The sequence below is a fragment of the Phascolarctos cinereus genome, unplaced genomic scaffold (genome assembly GCF_003287225.1).
Source record: "Phascolarctos cinereus isolate Bilbo 61053 unplaced genomic scaffold, phaCin_HiC Scaffold_4;HRSCAF=312, whole genome shotgun sequence".
Taxonomy (NCBI): Eukaryota; Metazoa; Chordata; class Mammalia; order Diprotodontia; family Phascolarctidae; genus Phascolarctos; species Phascolarctos cinereus.
The window spans coordinates 302281832-302304075 of NW_027555847.1; positions in this window are offsets into that span (position 1 = coordinate 302281832).

A 22244-nucleotide genomic window follows, 5' to 3' on the forward strand; every position below is an offset into this window, starting at 1 on the left:
TTTTATTGCATAGTTAATCACAAACTGACAATAATGTACTTATTACCAGAACTCTGTCCTATAATATTTCAAAACATTGAATTATATGAACAAAAAAATGCAACAAGCTATCTGAAAATGGTAGCAACAAACACCTTCATAAACACTCTATGGAAAGCAAACCCAACATATAAATGTCTTTTTTTAAAAAAAACCAGGAAGTATATGCATTGAGTCAAACCTTTTTAGAGAAGTAAACCAACTATACTGACATTTGACACTAGCTTCTTATCTAAATATAGCAGTGAAAACTTAGTCTTCCATTACATTCCTAATGTATAACCAAAAGTCGCCCTTCAAATTTTTGACTTGTAGAGGCAGATAGGTAGCTCAGTTGATAGAATGCTGGACATGAAGTCAGGAAGATCTGAGTTTAAATCCAGACTCAGCTGTGTGACCCTGAGTAAGTCATGTAACTTCTGCCTGTCTTCATTTCCTCATCTGCAAAATGGGGAAATAATAATACCTACCACCCAGGGTTGTTGGAAGGATAAATAGAGATATAACATTTGTAAAGCTCTTTGCACACCTTAATGTGCTGTATAAATACTAGCTTTTATTAGGTCAGGCAACATTTACTAAGGAGCCTTTGTAGAGAGAGCACTTCTGTAGGATTCCTCAAAAGGACTGAGGTCATTTCTACTCCACTCCACTATAAAATAAGATATATTTGAAATACAGTAAAAAGAAAGGAAAAGACACTCTTGATATGTGTACTTTGGTAGCTCACTCACTCACACATAGTATAGCTATTTGACCCTATTGATGGGGAAGCCCACTGAGGATTACTGAATTTTGCAAATTAGCTTGTCTCCCGAATGTGCTGTGCAGTAATTCACAGTTAATAGGAATTAGAAAAATTATTCGATCAAAATGTGTCAGAGAGGCAATGGGTTAATAAGAAGTGTGATATACAGTTCCATGGAGAAGGGGACGAGAGCCGAGACAGGTGACCCCACTCCAAAAAGAATCCATTTATATAAGAATGAATGAGATTTGGGGGTTCACATGAAAGGGGTGATGGAATGAGAAAAAAAGCTTCTCAGTCACCCTGAGCCTGCTTAAAACTGCTGCTAACCCACAACACCAAAGCTCACTGGCTGATGTCTTTCACATTTTGAAATGCTGCTGTGATGTCATCCAGGGATAACCTTAATCTAAGAAGATGGTCTCATTTTCAAGTTTGGGAGAAGGCAGAGTTAACTGTTCTGCATCCCCATGGCAAACCCATGAAAATGACATGGTGAACTAGTTTCCCAGAGTTCAACATTACATCAAATTCCTTTTAGTTAACAAAAATGGGAATCTTGAGGAAGCGAGGGGGTTTTTTTAGGGGAAGGAGAGGGTTACTGTGCACCTTTACTTTTGAAGGTGTTTTTCCTATGTATGTGTACTATGCCTGTAAATAATTAGCAAAATGAACCTTTGGACACACACATAGGATACAGTGTGTATACACATGAATCCAACTGCTTACTTGCGTCACTTATATGCCCAAGTAGCATGATCAAATTTTGCATACACCTGAGAATGTAAAATCTGTTCTAAGCAGTACACTGAAAAACTTAGGAAAACAGGGAATATACCTTTCTACCTTTCTCCCATGGCTACCTTTTTATTCTCCATCACTCTTCCATTTTTTTATTCCACGACAAGAGAGTTGAAGTATCAGTCACAACGCTGACTTCAGATTAGCCAGGGAAGAAATAGGTCAGGATGGTACTTCATATGGCTTCAGCAAGTGTTTCATTTGGGATGGCTGAGCTGTCTACCTTAACTTGCAGGATTCTTTTTAAAAAAGCGGTTGGGTATAAAGTTGATTTGGGAATTTCTTCAAATTATAGCCATTTTGAAAAAACTGATGCTGGCACAGTGAGATCTTCCCTATACTGACTTGGAAAAAATGTAGCCAAGACTCACAATTCTCAGTAAAGTGTCATAAAGCCAATGCTGATTTATTCAAAGTAGTGTGTAATGCAGTGGTATTTCTCAACTGACCAGATAACTTGTATCCTTTAACAAAAATATTGGATAATATGAACCCAATTAACCCAAAGTCACTTTTTTTTCCTTGTCTTTTGAGTCTTGAATTAATGTGAATTTGCTGTAATCAGTTCTACTCTCCCCTTTGGGGCTTGAAGGGTGCTAGCTATGCACTGTTATGGCCTTGAAGGGGAGACAGGCTGCCCCTGCAATCCTCCATACAATTCCTTCTCTTCTATTTCTCTTCTTCTCCTTTTCCCTCCCAACCTCCCCAGTCAATTTTACTCTTGTCTGGATGAGGAAATGTAGCAACCAGCATGTTTTCTGCAAAGGCTGATGGGAAACGGAAGAGCTGCAATTACATCAAATGATCAGCCTATTCCCATAGAGAAACTGCAGCTTTCAGATGGGAGAAGAATCCAAGATGGACTGTGATGCCATTCTCTCTACTTTGTCCTTAGCCATGGATTAGGTCAAACCCTTTCAATAGTCTAGTTATTCACAAGATATACCAAAGAAGCTTTTTAAGTGTCCTTAAATAGGATAAGCCTATTTTGAGTCATGCCAAAAACAGATAAATACTCAATTTACATTGAAGTTTCACTTCTAAAAATCCATAAGAGCACAATTCCTGAGTGGAATCAGTTAAATTAAAAATGTTTTACCTCAAATATCCATATTCTCTAATGTTAATATTGATTGTCTAAGTTTGGCAACTCTTATCTCAGAAGCTAGGTCCTTGAGGGCATGGGCAGTTATTTATGTCTTTTAAATGAAGTAGCAAGTCTGGATCACTTAATATAAGTTACATACTATTTTCCTGCAAGAGAAATTATCATTATTTTCTCTGGAGAATTTAACTTTTCCTCTGGGACTTCATATTATTTCTTCATGTTCATGACAGCATCTCAAAGAATGGGGAACACAGGTAGCATATAAATGGCTCCTTTGCACATGATATTCCCACTTAAATAATATTTTCTTTAGGTTTAAGATTCATTATAATGACATTACCCTGATATCTCTTCTTATATATGAGCTCATATGAAATATAAATCATTTAATACTTCACAAATGAAATATAGTATAAATATGAGGGAATGTATTATTGTAAACACATGAACATATCTGTGCTTATCATTGAAAATTATTTTTAGCAAAATATAGAAGTGTAACTAACTCTTTATATTTGCTAGGAACCGTAGCCCAAAAACAGTTCCAAATATTCCAGAATTTCAAAGAGATAAAAATTGGATTGGAAGCCATGATCGCCTAAAGATCAATGCTTATAAAACATGAAAGGAGTTCCCCCAGAAATTTCTAGTAAGACAGAAATACGTATTCACAGAGATAATTTTTCACTAAAGTCAGATCTTAAAATTCATTTTAATGTTATAACAAAGAATTTCCTATTAATTACAAGGGAGTGCTCTTGTTTTATTTTAACCTTCATTTTATTTTCTAAGCTGATGTTTTAATCCAGCTTTGAGAGGTTGCTACTAATGTAAGGAGGAAAATACAGCATCCAACACAAAACGTGTACCTTCTGACTTGCTTGCTGAGCATTTGTGAGCTCTAGTGGACAGAAGAAATTAAGCCATAGAAACCCTTATTATAAACCCCTTAATGACATTTCCTAGTAGGGAGAGGACAGAATGCTCCCTCCCCTTAGCATCTGCACAAAGTATGTGGGCTTCCCTGCTCTGATCCAGTACTGCCCAAGTAGTTCTTTGAGAGAATATGGATGAAGACAGGAAAGAAGAAGAGTCAGGTGGAGCCAGAGGGAGAACAGCTGCAGTTATTCTCTTATCAGATAAATGGCTTCCTCCCATCTCCATCAAAGCCAGCTTTTTTTTGCTCCTTGATTTCCAATGAGTACAAAGACTCTTTCAAGGACATTGCAGAGAAACCCTTGAGGTCAGCTGGGACTATGCCTCTGTGTGTGTGTGTGTGTGTGTGTGTGTGTGTGTGTGTGTGTGTATGTATCTGTGTGTGTGTGAGAGACAGAGAGAGAGAGACAGAGACACAGACAGAGAGAGAGACAGAGACAGAGACAAAGGCAGAGAGAGAGAGAGAGAGACAGAGAGAGAGGAAACAGCTAAACGGGAGAATTTTCTCCTGCCTTCCACAATTTCAGGAAAATGAGGGAGTTCAATGAAATCTCTAAGGTCTTCCTACTCTGAATCCTCTGGACATATGACCTTCAGTGAGTTGAATACAGTGGAACAGAATAGACAAAGAATCCAACACAATGTGGTTGCTTCAGACTGGAAGAATGGTCAGTCCACTGAGAGAAAAAACTCAAACCAAAATGGCTCCTGGTCTATGGGGAAGACTGACAGGATGAAGTTCTGTAAGACTCAAATAGGCCAAGTTTATGACTTTTCATTCATGTCTTTGTAAGATAATTAAAATGTGAAGATTTGTGCACGCTCATCATATCAAAAATAGTTTTTAAGTGCATACACACAATAACCACCTCACACACTTGAAGTCCAAATCTCTCATGTAATTGAAACATAGAAAACTTCTTTTCAGAATGAAAGTGAAAAATACTTCCATCTTCTTGATTTCCCACTCCCAGGAACTCCAAAAGGATGACTTTTCTACTGTCCAGTATAAGTCATTCTGAGTTTGGAAGCCTGGATTATCAGACACTGTATTACCTGGAAGTCTCAAAAAGAACCTAAGTCAGTCAGAAAGAACCTAACAAAGCAACAGCTAGAGCAGAGACTCACCTGAGAACTAATTGAAATCAAATTTACTCCTCACTTTGCTTTGCTTCCTCAGAACCAGGTGGCAGGAGCTAGATACAGTATGACTTACAGTATTTCTCTCTCTATTCACATAAGTTAGCAGGCCAGCTTACTGTCACCCTGGGCTAACAGGGAGAGTAATTCTGCCATTCCCACTGGTGCAACATTAAGGGAAATGAATCTCATTCTGTTCCTTTTTTAGAGTAATTTATCAGATGATTTATTTACAGTGCAGTCTGTATGGCAAGTAAACAAATATGTTATTTTTGCCGTCTGCAGTCTGCAAATGGATTCTAAACATGAAAAAGAGACAAAGTAAGTGTCTTTCCAGGATGTGCGAGTGGCTCGATAACAGCTCTGAAAAATAAAAGAACTCCATTACCAGGCGTTTAGCAAGAACTGATTTACATACTGGAGTAGATCTTTCACGAATCCCACAGCCGCAGAGAGGAGGGGGTTTGGGGGGACGGTTCCAATGGCACACTACCACTGTGCATGTTGATGAATCCCCTAGCACATGTTAATTAATGCCCTATTGTGTTTGGCAGCCTACCAGGGACTGTGATTGTACACGGACTGATCCTTTAAATGGAGAGTGGCTCACTCTATATTGAAAAGAAAAAGATTTGTATTTATACAAGGCATGACTATTCCTTAGGAATAAGCGGTTTGCTTTTAGAGCAATTAAGGAAGATGAACTGCCATCTATCACAATATTTTATCATTATGCTTAAAAAAAAACACCCTCACACCCTATAGAGTAAGTTAAAAAATGAAACAAAAAACCCTCACAGAAATGTGATAATTTTTTTTCCAGGAAAAAGATCTCCCCATCCAAATATTGCCCAAATCAGATCCATAAATAGTGATTATGTTTGCATCCTTCATTCTTTCTTTGCCCCTGACCAATATTGTTACCACGCTACCTAAGCAATTAAAATGAAATGTTAATGATAAATAAATACAGCAATAATTTAAAAAAAACAGGAAGGTAAATTTATCAAGAAGAACAGGGAAACATAAACTGCCTGAGCTTGAAGACTGTGTAACATCAGAGGTATTCCTAGAATTTCAGGGTTATCATTTAAATAATGTTGCATTAATTAATCATCTCTTATTTGTTTAATTTACCACTTACTGTGTCCACTATAAGGAACATTATATACATATGCATACAAAATATACATATATGTGACATTTATATGTACATATATAAGAATATGTATAAATATTTGTATGTAAATATGAATGTGTATATATAAGTGGTCAAGAAAAATGAATTAGCTTATATTATTTTTCCACATAAATAAGATTGGAATATCAGAAGAACTGCTATATAAGCCTTGAAAGACATTGTGGTCAAATGTATTAATTATATGCTTTCCAACATTCAAGGTAGTTAAAGCTGGCTTAGTAAAGAAACTACTTCTTTCTTACTCTTTCATCCTTCAGGACAATTGAGATTCTGGTCAGTTTTTTCTTCTATCATTAGCTTGAGTTTTTATCTGTTTCAATGTTTCCTTGAATTAGAAACCTATATGTGTAACATCCCCTCAAGATTTCCTGTAACATGCTTTGGTCTTCTTTCAACTTTAACACAGACATTTCATTTGCAGTTTAGACTATATCAGCCTTTTAAAGAAAAAAAAATACAATGCTATCTTTGTTTCCTTCCCTTTTATTTTAATTAGATCTAACTTACTGGTTTCTTTGGACAATTTTGTTGTTGGTCAGTTGTTTCAGTTGCATCTGACTCCTCATGACCCCATTTGGAGTTTTCTTGGCAGAGATACTGGAGTGGTTTGCCATTTTACAATGCATTTTTCAAATGAGGAAACTGAGGCAAACAGTTAAGTGACTTGTCCAGGGTCATACAGTTAGTGTCTGAGGCCAAATTTGAACTCAGGAAGGTGAGTCTTCCTAACTCCAGGCCTGACACACTATTCACTTCACCACTTAGTTGTCCTCTTGGACACTAAGTATCTTATTTTAAGATTTAGTGTTATGGTATTCCATAATATAAGGCTTTGAAAGGACGTCAGATAGCCACTAGCTGGCCAGGAATCTCTTCCAAAACATTATCAACAAACAAGTATTCATTCAGCCTCAATTTGTACTCAATTCAATCTTCAATGAGCAAGAACTCATTATCCAATAAGGCAGCACATTCCACTTTCAGATAGGCCCAGTTGTTAGGACACCCTTCAACTTGTTGGTCTTTTTCTAAAATAAGATGAATACAGTATGTAAGATGGGGTCTGACTGGGGCAGAGTATAGGAAGACTATTACCTTCTATGCTCTGTACTCAACTGCTCTTAACACAACTTAGACTAGTGTTGGCTTTTTGGGTGGCCGTGTCACACTGTTGATTCATACTGAGCTAGCAATTCACCAAATGTTCTCTAGTCCCCTGTCCCTCTCCCCTATCCTGTATTTGTGAAACTGATTTTTAAAATTTCATCTTATTCAATTCAAGCCAACAGTTTTCTCTTGTCAAGATTTTTCTGGGTGATGATTCTGTTAACCAGTGTTAGGTAGCCCTCCAAGCTTTGTGGCATCTACACTTTGGACATCTATGTGCCATTCATGCTATCATGAAAGTAGCTGATAAAAAGGATAAGCAGTACAAGGCTAAAGACAGACTCCTAGCTTACTGCTTTAGGGTACTCCTCCTTCTAAGCTTACATAAAACCATTAATCAGTCCTCATCTTTGGACCCTCTGAGAGGAATATTTTAAAGAATCAGTCTTCGTGCATAAGGGCTTATGTACAATTTGCTCCTTGTGCATAAGGAGCTAAGCTAGTGAAGAGGGAGAGTGGAACATGAGTTGTTATAAAGACACCTGAATATGTGTATAAATCCAAGGCAACAAAAATCATACCACCCTCATCCTTTTATCTAGTGCAGTAGCAAGCTGATAGGAGATGGTGCTGCTACAATGGGCATATACCAGTGTTTCCACTAAACCACTATGACTTAGTTACAAAAATTATAGGTAGCATGGCAAAAATACTCCCTTCAAATGCGCCAGGTTACCATGACTACTCCAGCCTTATTCCTCTCCAGATTTCATAAAGCTGGATGGAAAGGAAAATGCTAAGGGGCTCAAAAGATGTTTTGACCTTAGTCATAGAGGGAAGACTGGAAATGTTTGTTGCTAGAAATAGGCATCTTTGCACTAGAATTATAAAAAAAAATAAAATGTAGAGCTATCCTCTCTTGGATCAGAACAAATGTACCAAGGAAGGAAGTGTGGAAAGAATGCAAGATTTGAAGTAAAAGAACTCAAATGGAAATCCTGGAAAACACAATATAAGCTGGCAGTTTCCCCAACTGTAAAATGGGGATAGTACCAGCACCCATATTATAGGGTTGTCATAAGCATCAAGTGGTACAATACATGCAAAATGTTTTGCAAACTTTAAAATGATATAAAATGATAGCTATTCTTACTAACTCTATTAATGGATCTGTGTGCTAGGGCTGTAACAACTGCCTGACAATAAGACATTGTATTTCTACCAGAAAGGGCATCTTGAAGTGATTTTCAGTCAGTATTATAATACAGTTGTAGGATACAACTAAGTGAAGGTACTTTTTAAATGCTTTATATCATATGCCTACTTACTATATGGTTCAAAGGCTCATTCTATAATATAACATAACTAATCAGTACGGTAGAAGAAAATGGGGTACAAGTAGGGGTGTCTCTGAAATTACAATAGAAATCAAAGGCAATTTGACTGCAAAAGTGATCATTGCCTTGTATAGCTCTAGGATAGATGAAGGTAAGATGGCCTTACTTGATATGCTGCTATTCACTACAATCTAACAGGGTACAGCATAGTCTTAACCAAAAGGAGATCTGCATCCCCAGAATTTGATAGCCAAGATAAATAAGGAGATCATAATGGAGGATCTAGCTGTCCTTGATGACTCATACAACCCAGATGAACTTCAAGCTAGGGTACTAAAAGAACAGCTTGATGTGTTTGCTGAGTCATGGTCTTTGGATAGTTGAGCAATTATAGAGAAAGGAGAGGGAGGACCAGAGAAAGGCAAACATAGTCTCTATTTCTTTTAAAAAGTAAGGAGGGGCAAGAGAATGGACTCTGAAAATTATGGGTAAAATCTGCGTCGCTCCCTTAGCCCAAAGCAACAGCTATTTATTGACAAAAAAAAAAAACTAAAATAAAATGAAAGAGCTATGAAAGATGATTTTAAGGTACGCTTCCAGGCATAATATTCCAAGCTCCTTGAGACTAAGGATCATTTCATTCTTTGTATTTGAATCTCCAGGTCTAGTACAGTACCTGGCATGATTAGGTGCTTAATAAATGCTTCTTGACTAATTTTATTAAGTTCTCTTATGCTTGTCTGTCTTTGTCACTTTTGTTCCCACCATTACCTCTGTGTAGAATTCTTCATTACTTACTTCTGCTCCTCATCCTCCAGAGCCCAGTTCAAATGGCAGACAATTCACAGTTTATAGAACCTTCCTTTGTCTAGAGTAGTGTGGTTACTGGATAGAGTAGATTCAGAACCAGAGGACAGGGTCTGCAACTTAATATTTGTGTGGTCTTGGGCAATATACTTCACTCCTCTAGGCCTCAGTTTTCTCATTATGTATAATGAAGGGTTTGGCCTAGATGCTGTCTAAAGTCTTTTCTAGATTCACTTTCTCTAATCATATGCTCAGCTGAGTTAGAGTTGATTTCTTTCATCTAAATTTCTATAACTTTTTTGCTTATATTACTCTGATACTTCTTCAGCCTTGAACTATTATTTATGCATATGTCTTCTTCCCTTAAATACTATTCTAATGCCTCATGTTGTTGTTTGGTCATTTCAGTTGTGTCTGACTCTTCATGACTCCATTTGAGGTTTTCTTAGCAAAGATATTGGAGTGGTTTGCCATTTCCTTCTCTAGCTCATTTTACAGATGAGAAACTGAAGCAAATAGGGTTAAGTGACTTGCCCAGGTTCACAGAGCTAGTTAGTATCTGAGGCCAGATTTGAACTCAGGAAGATGGATCTTTTAGATTCCAGGCCTGGCGCTCTACCCACTGCTCCACTTAGCTCCCCAGGGCCTTGTCTTGTTATCTGGGCTTTGGGAGATTATACCAATAGGATGCAATCAGTGTGCCCAGGCCTTTGCCTGAGTCCTCATTGGACCCACTGATGAGGACTTTTGTTTGTCATTGATGTCTCCTTGACACTGTAAAATTCCTCTGACAAGATTGACAAGACATGATTTCCTTTGCCCCGTTGACACCATATTGAAGATGATAGATTGATCCAGTAGCAGGTTTTGCACCTAGGCAACATGACTGAACTTTGCTTTTAAAAGGGAAAACAGAGACACAGCTTTACAGGCTGAGGAAAAAGAAGAAAAACTGGGATGTCAGACAGAGGGATGCTCATCAGATGCCCAGAGGTTCAGTTTATTAGAGGGAAACCTGCAAAGCTATATGGCCCATCCAGGGAACTATGTGTATCAGGGATCTTTCTGTTTCAGGTAACTATGGAGCATAAGAGAAGAGAAAGATCTGTTGTAGCATTGTTATATCCCCCACAAATCAGTGGTACTCATCATTCCATCATGAACAGAACTGGTTAATGTAGAAAATGAAACCTCACCAAAGATTAATGGTGATCATGGATATGATGATCATGGAGCCACCATGCACTCCTTCACATTCTCTTTTTTATTGCCCCCCTTGTTATAGTTAAGAATCTTAACTCTAAGACAATTCTCTAATAGAATCACATTTATAGAACACTTGACAGTTTATAAAACTTTTTTTGGAACCGCAATCACATTTGGTGTCCATAACCATCCTAAGAGATAGACAAAGTCTGATAAGGAATTTTACAGATGAGAAAACTGAGCTACTTCTGACAAATGATTTGACTAAAGTTACATGGCTAGTAAGTGGCAGACCCAGGACCAGAACTCAGATCTTCAGACACCTAACCTAGGACTCTTAACATCACATTTTGTACTATTTAAATGCCCTAAAAATGCACCTTGGAAGGATAAGTCAAGGTTGAGGGGGCTAATACTATGACAGTCTATGGATATGGAGACATTTAGCTTCTATGGCTGTCACAGAAAGAGAACACAAAGTTCTTGATTTAATATTGCTTTAAAATATTTTTTTCTTTTCAAACACAGTTGTACTGACAAGTAAATAGTTGCATCTCAACTGACATCTTGCAATTGGTTTGACACATTTCAATCAGGGTTTTGATCTCAACATAATCCTGAGATGGCACCTTGGAGGGTGACTAATAAAATTTTATTAAATTTAGATTCTGATAATTTGCCAGGCCTCATTCTACTTGACCAAAGAGTGAGGCTTCCCTTCATACTCTTGCTTGTAAAATGTAAATGCCATGACTAGTGCTTATCACTGCAGAATGCCTTGAGCTAAACTCTGACACTGTTGCTGTGTGTGCACAAGAGTGATAAATCAGACTGAGTCATGTTTTGGTCATAGTTGAATGTCTGGTAATTATCTCAGAAACAAACCAGAGTCTTATGTAGGTGGTTCCATCAATGTAGCAATCTATTCACATTCCTCCAAGTTCCCCCACTAAACCATTAGTGTCCATTCTCTCTCCCTATGATCAAAATGTGATTAGAAAGATCACAGGATAGTATTTCCCTTCAGAAAAGTGGTTTTGTGTTACTAGTACAGCTCTCACACTCCAAGAACTTATAAAAGTTTTTTTTTCATTTTCAAAACTCTTTTAAGATCCCAAAATGATCTTCCTTTTGGAGATTATCTCAGTTGTTTCTTAGAAAAGGATAGGTTAAATGATTTCAGAGAATTGATTATGAAGCAAGGTACTCATTTCATGATAAAGAGATCATGGACTCAAGATACAGAATGGGACACACATTTTTTTGGACATGACCATTGTGGGAATTTATTTTGCTGACTATGAATATTTCTTACAAAAGCTTTGTTTTTTCTTTATTTTTTTTTCTTCTGCAGTGGAGGTCTGGGAGGGAGAGAACAGACTATTTTTCATGAAAAAAGAAAGGAATAGGTCAGGCTTGCTAACCCATTTCCATAAGAACCCCCCAGTTTAACTTTGGTTATATCTTCAACCAAAGCAAAAGAAATACAGACATAGATGACTCAGTTACAAAAGGGAATTAGACTAATTGCCAATCAGCAGGAGTCATAAACCAATGGATGGAAACTTAGATGAGAGGAAAATTGGACAAATTGGATTAGCATTGTCATTGCTTTCTTTAACTTCAAAATCCACTCTTTAATTGGTGTGGGTGCTCCTACCAGCAAAATTCAAATCCCTTCAAATCTCTATAACAGAGTTTTTTTGAGTCTCTGTGACAAATACCCCCTACTCAAATCCTACATCATCCATTTACTAGCTGTGTGATTCTGTGAAAATCACTTAATCTCTCTCAGCCTCAGTTTCCTAATCTGCAAAAATGCAATATAATGAGAGTTGTTGTTGTTGTCAATTGGGCAACATGCATTTATTAAGTACCTCCTGTATTCCAGGCACTTGACTAAGCAAGCACTGGAGATACAAAAAAAAAAAGGCAAAATCCTGTTCCTGACCTTAAGGAGTTTACATTCTAAGGGAAGAGACAATACATAAGATACACACAGGCACAATATAGACTTATAGAGAGTTCGTGGAGGAGAGTAGTATGGATAGATCTGGAAAGATGGTACCGGGAAAAGAGTTTGAATTTTACTGTCTATGATTATATAATTTTTTGTCACAAAGATCCAAGACCTACTTATCAAATGGAGATGTAATTTGCTTGTCTCTGAAAGATCTAGATGAATACTGAAGCAGACAACCAAAGATAAAAGGCAGAATATTAATTCACAGAAGTAGAGTATGAGCAAGAATTTAGTGTAAAAACAGTGACAGGTGCTCAAGATGATAGAAACCATATCTGGGAATGTTCTCTGATCCTAACCAGAAACAGGGAAGGCTCCGCCATAAGTATGCAAACGCTTTAGAAACATAGAACTGGAAGGGACTTTAAAAATGATCTAGTCCCACCCTTTCCTCCCACAACAAAGAAAACTAAAGCATAAAATGATTCAAGGTCAGTTAGTGGTAGAGCTGGGACTAGACTTTGTTTCCTATGACTCCCAGACCATTGCTTTTACCATTACATTATAGATTGCAGATAATAATTCATTGTTCAAAAAAATCAGTCAAAACCATCATTTAGTAATGTATAAACAATTGTAATTCAGTCAATTAATTCAATTTTCTACTTTAATCTTTTGTTTGAAGGGTTATTTATTTTCCTGTTATGTAGGCAAGGCCATTGAATAGTTACTTAGACATTAAGAGGTTTTTGGAAAGATTCACAGCCCTGCCAAAGATGTTTACATCCAGTTTTATATTCTGGATTCTTTCTTTCACTTTTCTTCCCTTCCCCACTTCCCCAACACATAGGTGATCCTGTTTCTCTCTCTGGTCTACTTCCTCTCTTTCTCAGATGAGGAAGGAACCTTAATTCGATTCAATTTGAGAAACATTTACTAAATGTCTATCATATGCAGAGGAACTGAAAATGAAAGGAAATGTAGTTTGGATAAGACATAGCCTCTGCCCTCAGGAAGCTGTATATTCTCTATATAAGAAGTGAGCCAAGAAAACCATAATACAGAGGAAGATGTGATAAGTATATTGTAGAGGTGAAAAAGAAAGTGCTAAAGAACTTATAGGGAAGGTGATTATGGATAGGAAATCTGAGAAGGCTTCATGGAAGACATGACATTTGAGATGGGCTAACCAGTGTCTACATAAGCTTTAACTGATCTCCTCCCTCCAGTGAATGGGACTTTCAGGGTTACATAATGTAGAAGTACAAGAATTTATACAACTCCCAAAGTAACTGCCAGTTTGTCTTGTTAAGTATACAAAAACCATACCTAGTATCATAGACCTATGGATGCAAGGGGTCTCAGTGTCCATCTAGTTTGAACTTAGTTTACAATTAAAGAAATTGAGAGCCAAGGGAATTAAATGACTTGCCCACTATCATACTGGCCACAAAGCAGTGTCAGAATTGAGATTTAAACCCAAGTCCTTTGTCTCCAGAACTACTGTTCTTTCTACTTTACTAAGCTGCTTCCTCTGTACTTATTGTTCAGTCATTCAATCATGTCCAAATTTTTGTGACCCATATGAGACTTTCTTGGCAAAGATACTGAAGTGGTTTGCCTTTCCTTCTCCAGGTGCCCTATTCTACAATGGGCAAATCAAACCTGACCATGAAATTTAGTTCATGTGGTTCATCATTATTTGTCTAAATGGATAAGCCATAGGTTTTGGTATATCTGATCCACTAAGGTCATAAGGTAAATCTTAGGACATTATATAAACACAAATTACTGTTAGCATTCTTGTTGTTGTTACAGAATCATTGACCTTCAGAGTTGGAAGGGACCACAGAAGTCATCTAGTCTAACCCATACCTGAAAAAGAATACCTTCTATAGTACTCTCAATAAATGGTCTTCAGTCTTTTGCTTACAGGCTTCTTGCCCATGCCCCCCATCCCCCAAAGCTTCTAAGCTTCTCAGTACTTTCTAGGTCAGAATCCTACCCAAACAATAGCTCAGTAAGCCTCCATTGATGTGTTTACTTTTACTAGTCAGCCACAGTTCAAAGCATAGGCATTTAAAGAAAGGACATTGGGATGAAATAACAATGGAACCTTACCCTCATGCATTTGGAGTTCACCCTGTCACCAATATATAAACCTTAAGCATAGGAATCAAATACCGTGGGACACACACACACACACACACACACACACACACACACACACACACACACGTACACACACACCAAATGCGTGTGGCTAGGGTATATGTATACTGAGCAACAATGAATGTCACCAATGCTGCAGAACTGCTGCTGTTTCATGGAATTGTCCTCTAGTTGTTCTCTGCTGTACCTACTCTTTGCCCAAACTGCTCATTCTACTTTTTGGAATGATAACCCATACCCTTCAGTTTGTGTTTCTACTTAGAGTCACAAACTAACATTTTAGATAAAAATGTTTTATGAAAGTCACATTTAGAAAGCAAGAAAAACAATGTCCCATAGGGACCTTCTAAATATTAAAAACTTAAACTATCCCTGGTTACTTAGTAAATTGTAACACTTGGGTACAACAACGTCGAAATGCCTGAACAGGGCTTATGTAGTAGAAAGTGAATTGGCCTTTAGCAGGTATTCCATGGAACATAATCAGAGTTGCTCACCCTGGTTCCAGTCAACAACATTGGAGTTTTGGGTCTTTCTTCTGTCTACATAGCAACCATTTCTGAAAGGACTTGGAACTTTATACCAAACCCAGAGGTTCACCTTGGTCCTCCTCCTCATCTCATGACAATGGTAAAGGGGCAGGCATTGCATCAGTCGAAAGAAAAAAAGTTTCTTGCTAGGTCTCTTTGCTTTAACTCTCTTGTCTTGCTAGCAAGCGGTGCATTTTGTCTTTAGACTCCGCAGGAGGAAGAGGGGAAGGTCGGTAAGATATGCTATTCTCCACCCTTCTCCACCCTGCCGCCATTCTTACAGGAAACATCAACTCAATTAGGTAAGCTTGTACCTGACCCCATAGATGGATTTCCCATTTTGTGTCTCCTTTCTCTAGTGGGTAAGTGGGCATCAGCCTCAAGGTGGACATTCCAGGGTTAGAGGTGACCTTCTGAATTTGAGAGGCCCAGTGGTTCTGGGTCTATTGATTAAAGCTGACTGGCAGGAAAGGGGAGTTTCTTCATCAAAGATGACCACTAACAAGAGAATTGACCTGAGTCTGGCCCATATTTCTAACAAACACATACTGGAAGTTTTTTTGAACAGTATAGAGCCAAAGTGAAATGTAAAATACCTAATGCATAATCCTGCAAAAAATTTATGTTTTGATAAGTTTTAATAAGCATCATCATCCCAGAAGATTGTGACAGCAATTACAGTTATAAGTTATAGTTACTGTTATAATAAGGGTTCTTGTTTTAATTTGTTGTGTTGATATTGTAGCATCTTTTATGTTTAGCACTTTTTTGTGAGTAGTAATAAAATACCTCCCCCCATTCATGATTAATAATGTACATTGAACATTTTTTAAACTCCCTCATTTGGAGAAACTCTAGACCTGAGCTTAAACTTAAGCCTTAAAAAAACTATCCCTGGGATGCTGCAGTCAGGAATTTAATAAGCCAAAGACTGTAAGAAAAAGGAGCTCTCCTCTCCTAAGGGATCAGGATCCCCTATGATTGAACTCAGGTTGATCCCTACTTGCCTGGATCCAGAATAATGGAGCCCCTTTGTGGAGAAAGGCATAGACACTACACCTTCCCCCCATGAGTGCATCCATGGTGTCCTCATTCTTTGACTTCACTTAGGATGGCTTCTGTCATAAGGCAATTAGCAAGTCAAGAGCTCTATACTTCAGTACTGACTAAAGGTTCAAATAGAGTCCAGTTTGACTGAATACCAAAGAGCAAAACAAAATGAACAAAAAAGCTGAACTAAAATCACCCTCATCTAATTCATCTTTCTTAAAGTGGCTGAAAAACAGCAGGCAATGGATTTGGTAAAGACTGAAATCTTTAGCAATAAAGATTTTAGAAGTATTGCATGTAGACCTGGAAGTGAACTTGCAGATTACGTATAGAATTAGAGAAAGAATTTGAGGCCCAGAAAAGTCAAATGATAATTTGAGGTGATATAACTAGTTAATGAAAAAGCCCAGACTCCCTGGTTTATACCCTCCAGATCTCTCCATAACCTTACTCTCATTGGACTGCTTTGAGGGCTATCATGTGGGCACAGCCGTGATGCTACAGAAAACTAAATGGCAACTCTGGTATCCTGTACTGTAAGAGTAAATGTACCTGCAGAAATACAATCAGGCTTACTACTAAGGGAAACCTGACTTAGTGCCATTGATTGCCAAATAATAGCATTATTTAAATTGGGCTGAATTTTTCAGGACTTAACAATATTTATTAAATGTAGGACTAAGGATTAAATGGAGAAAAGGACCAGGAAATGTGCTCTAGGCTAATGGTGAAAGGAGAAGAATCCAATCCTTTATATCTGTAATTATATCCTAACAATTTTTTTTGAAAAATTATTATGAAAGGTAGAAAGGGATAATAATAGATAGTTAAAACAATACTCAGCATTCATTTTCATATGCTCTTTTGTAGGCATGGCTTTTTATTGATCTGTCTTAGGAAGATTTGTTCTGAGAGAAAAAAATCATCTCTTGGTCATATAATGATTTTTATACATATCTTGTTTAGCTTATTTTTCTGGAGAGAGTGAGATTGCTATAAATACTTGTACTACTTGATCTTGTAACCTTAAATGCAGGCAGAACTCCCCTTGGCACTAACAAGATTTTTGTCTACGAAAGAGTACAGAATTGGGACCGTAACGATTATGAAGCAATTTGATTCCTTCCCAAGAGATAGAAACTCTGGCACAATTTTCAGCTGGAATACACATACTAGCACCTTGTCCATATTCCTAATAATAACAAGATTGTAGAAAAAAAATTCAGGAATCCTTGCAGGCTTTAGCCTGCTTGCTTCAAAAGCCTGTCAGCTAAACAAATAAAGTGAAGTAGTGGGAGGGAGAGTCAGGGAAATTAGCTGCTGTGGGCTATAGTTAATGAGTGGTCTGACAAGGAGAAAGTCATGGTCATGAAAGTGTACAAATAGAATGGAAAAAAATTAACACCACAAAAAAGTGTGAGCCTCCGCGTATTAGACACTTATTCAATCCAGAAGTTTATTGCTTTCTTGTGGGATCAGCCTCCAACCAACTACAGAAGATTTTCCAAACCAGATCAGTGAGATCAATCAAAACATTGAACCTTTGAAGCATTGCTAGGCTGCTGGGTAAAAGTATGCAAAATATGTTTCAGGCTTCATTAAAAAGTGCCTCACCACATCCTCAGGAATATCTAGAGCTGTTTGGCATCCTGCCTTATTAGGGCAGAATGAAGAAGTGGTCATTCTCCAAATAACAACACCCATTCTAAATTCTGACCATGCCCAGGTGTGTCTCGCTTCTATTCGGTGTCACAATTCATAGAAGATAGACATTTTTACTTATCCTCAAATCTTTTTTTTTTTGCAAAAGTCTATTGGATTTTGGACAAAATAGCAAGCGAAAAGGCTAAATGTCTGTTCATCCTCCATGATGCAACAATGGGCCAGTTGGAGATTTTATGCAATAAAGAATTGTGTTTAGAGAAACAAATATAGAAACTTTATTCAAGACTTATGGACTTCATAAAACCCATAACAACCAACCTATTGCATAGTCAAAGAGCTAATATTTTGTAGGAAATAATCCTTCTGGATGTGAAGTTAATCAGAGTACCTTTCCTTTCTGTATGTGTCTACTAGTCACATCATTGCACTTTCAGGGAAAATGCAGCCTATGTTGGGAAACATTGTTGAATGATTAAGAACAATTTACATAATCTTACAAATACAATCCTAGTTGAAGTCTTGCTTACAAACACCTTTTCTGTCCATGTGGCTATAAGTCACCTAAATAATGAAAAAGCTCTTTCAGAAAGAAACATTCTAAAAGAAAAAAGACAATTCCACAACATTGAGCACTAAAGGATTCATGCCTATTATCTCAGGTAAAATCTTGACAGTCTCATTACTAATTTTTGTGAAATACTATTTAGTGGAGGCAAAGGGAGTACTATAAATGAGCTTTAACTTGTCTTTGTCAGAACAAATCCCTCGTATAATATAATTTATTATGAAAAGGACATAAGAAGCCCAGACCCAGAGCTCTTTGTAGAGTTGGTACATATGTATGTACCCTGATAATTTTCAATCAATACCATTTACAATCAGTATTGAAACTCCCATATTCGAGGATAAGTGTGCCATCTGCTATACCTCATATCAGCCTAAGCACATGAAAGTTCCAAGGCCACACTGATGATGTATCCTTCATTTAATGCTATGTGTATTATGAAAAAAAACACATTATTTTTAAAGTTATTCCTTTTTGTTTTATTATTAATTTTCAAATGGCCAATATATTAACTGAGGCCTGAACTAATAAACACATAATGAGTGATCTTCTTCTGTCCAGCACAATATTCTGTCTCTCACAGTAACAGCTAATGACAAATTATAGGAAAGCCTGGTTATCTTTCCTGACATTAACCACAAAAGTAGGAGATGTATTCTAAACTTCCTTAGCTTCCTGAAATAGCCCATTATGAATCTATCATACATGAATTTATCTAAACCAATCTTGAACTGATTCATATTTTTCAGACACTTTCCCCTCATGTGGTAATGAGTTCCATAATTAGTACCTGCCATACAAAATAATATGCTTAGAGTTTGTACCACATAATTTAGAGTTTAATTATATACTGTCTAGTATTGTTCAGTACGGTTTCATTTGTATAAGTCTAGCCTCCCCAATTAGATAGTAAGCTCTTTGAGGACAGAGACCATTCTTCCAAATCCCACCCCCCTTCCAACTAGCAAAATGCTACTATGTGTATACTATATGGCCAATATTGCTTATTTAGTGATGTGTTCCAAAAACATTTTCAAATTGCAAGAGGCACTCACTTTAAGTATTCCAAAAGTTTGTAGAGAAAATAAAAATCTATTTTTACTCCAATACACTTAGTAAGATTTTATGAATTCTTGGTGTCATTACAGACTTGAATCTTAAATTTCCTTCTTTGCTCTCCCTGACTTCTCAAAAATTTTAGGTACTCCCTTTCAGCCCAGGCAACAGGTATTTTAACAAGTCTTTATTAAGCATGTTCCAGGCACTATGCTAGGTACTGGGCATACAATAAAAGGCAAAAAATAGTACCTACTCTCAGAGAGTTCATAATCTAATGTAAACAGATATGTACAAACAAGGCAAAATAACAATCCCAAGTATAAATCCCTCTGATGTTGTATGTATTTTAGTTCATTTCCAACATCTACTCACATGTCCTCCATATATTCAATCATTTTCACTCCTGTCTGACTCTTCATGACCCCATTTAGGGTTTTCTTATCAAAGATACTGGATTATTTTGATGTTTCCTTCTTCAGGTCATTTTACAGATGAGGAAATTGAAGCAAACAGGATTAAATGACTTGCCCAGGGTCTCATAGCTATTGAGTGTCTAAGGCAGGATTTGAACTCAGGAAGATGTCTTCCTGACTCCTGGCCTAGTGCTCTATCCAGTGTACCACTTAGCTGCCACATGTTGTCCAACAAACATTACTTTGGGCCATTGGGTTACAGTAGCAGATGGGGCTGATTTCTTCCAGTTATACTCTCCATTGCTTCTTAGCCTTTTCTCAGTTGTAGCTAACTGATAGCTTAGCACCTCATCTTACAAGAATAGTATGGATTCTTTTTCCATAAAGGCATTATTTAACCACCAGTAAAGCTCAATCCTCATTTTTTTTTTTACTGATCACACAGTCTCCTGGAATTTTCTTGGAGTTCATACACCTCAGGTTAGCATTTTACAACCTAGAAAAGTTAAGTATCACCTATCTTTAAACTTGGAGATTCTATTGTACTCCCTCATCTTTTTGAATACCACTGTCTATCACTGTCACCATGCAGGGACTGAGATTCCTACCACTCAGGTGGATCATAAGAAGATGAGATTTAGAGTTGGAAGAATGTCATGAAAACAGATTTTACAAGGTCTTCAGCAAAAAGTGCCAAGTTACCACTGTCACATCAAATTATGAGTTAACAGCCAGTCCTGGCTCAACATTTTTCCTGTGAAAATTATAAACGATATTCCAAACATTAGCCCTGATCTTGCTGGTGAGATTGGAATCCATTTCTCATTTACTGGAAGTATATTAATATTTCTTGACTATGGAGATATTATTTGGCACATTACTGACTCATCGCATTAGGAGAGTGCCTCTGTGAAAAGCAACAGTCAATTTACTTCCTCCACAGTCACAAGACAAATAGTATCTTGCTCTTTTCAATACCTGTTCAGGAGAATTTAGACAATTCCCCAGGGCACTGGATCAGGTGATCTCTCAAGAACCCTTCCCATTTATGCTACCAAGTAAGAAATCTACAAGGAGTTTAGTTTTCTTAGTAGCAAAATACTTAATCTCAAAATGAAAAAGAGATGTGAAATGTATGATCACAATGGCGGATTTGATTCTTTGACATAAAGTTCATTAAAAAGGAAAGAAAAGAAGTTTCAAAGAAAGGAATTTCTAGGAAAATACGTGACACCTGTTGCCCTCCCTTATTATAATCTGGACACCATTATTCAATCACTACAATTGAATTCAATGGCTATGTATTATGCATGAGAGTATTGTTTACTGAATTTTTTTATGCCATTGGATTCACCTGAGATGAAATCAGGAAAATACTGAGGAGTGTAAGGAGGCAAGTGAAGTCTACCTACAGAACTTTGGTTGCTGAGGATTATAAAAATTGATTTACTAGTTGATCTAATTTTTTAAAAGTCATTTTATTAAGCTGTAAATCATATCATCCACTACTACTACATCAGTAGGTAAAATTAATGATAGAGTTAAACACATTAGAAAAAGGCAGAGCATGGTTACATGACAACATGAAAAAAAAATTGATGAATAGCGGTTTAGGAGTGGTGACTCAGAGTTCAGATTTCATTTGAGTGGTGAAGGGCATCATCATCTGAAGTAGCCTGGACAAGAAGAAGTTCACATTGACACATAGTTCTGTGTCATCATGGGTGACATGGAGCGAAGATATAGAAAAAAAAAGATATGGCATTTTGAAGGGGGAAAAGTAAAATCTGAGGTTAATACATAATGAAATGTGCTTTATTGTGCTCAAGAAAGAAACACCACTCAACAATTATGATATTGGAAATGTCCCATTTTCTCTAGGCAAATAGCCTAAGAGGGATTTTTTTTTTATAATGGAGGAAGGGAATTGGAAAGTTATGGGAGCTAAAGGAAGAAATTAGGGAAATTTGTGACAGAAAATTTAATGCAGTCCAAATATCTCTGTATAATTTGCCCAAAAGGAAAGAAACCCCCATTGTAATGGAATTCCAGTTATATTAAGAACGCTATAGCACTTGCCATATAACAAGTAGGTTATGCACTTTGCTATTTGGAGGTTTAAAAAAAACTGGATTACAAATAAAAAACCCATTAGCCCAGGAAAATAGAGTCCCTTCCTTCCAGAAGGCTTCTAGTAGCTTGACTATATCCGTGTCAAAAGAAATCTATTAGTGTCTCTCTAAGTCTTACCTGGTTGGTATCCAAGCTAAGAATCCCCACTCCCGATGGAGCCTTCCCTGTCATAGGCTTGCCCTGACAGCACTCCCAGGCAGGGACTTGTACTTAAATTATCAACAGCTCAACAGACTTGCCCTGATCAGGGAGGGAGAGGTATCA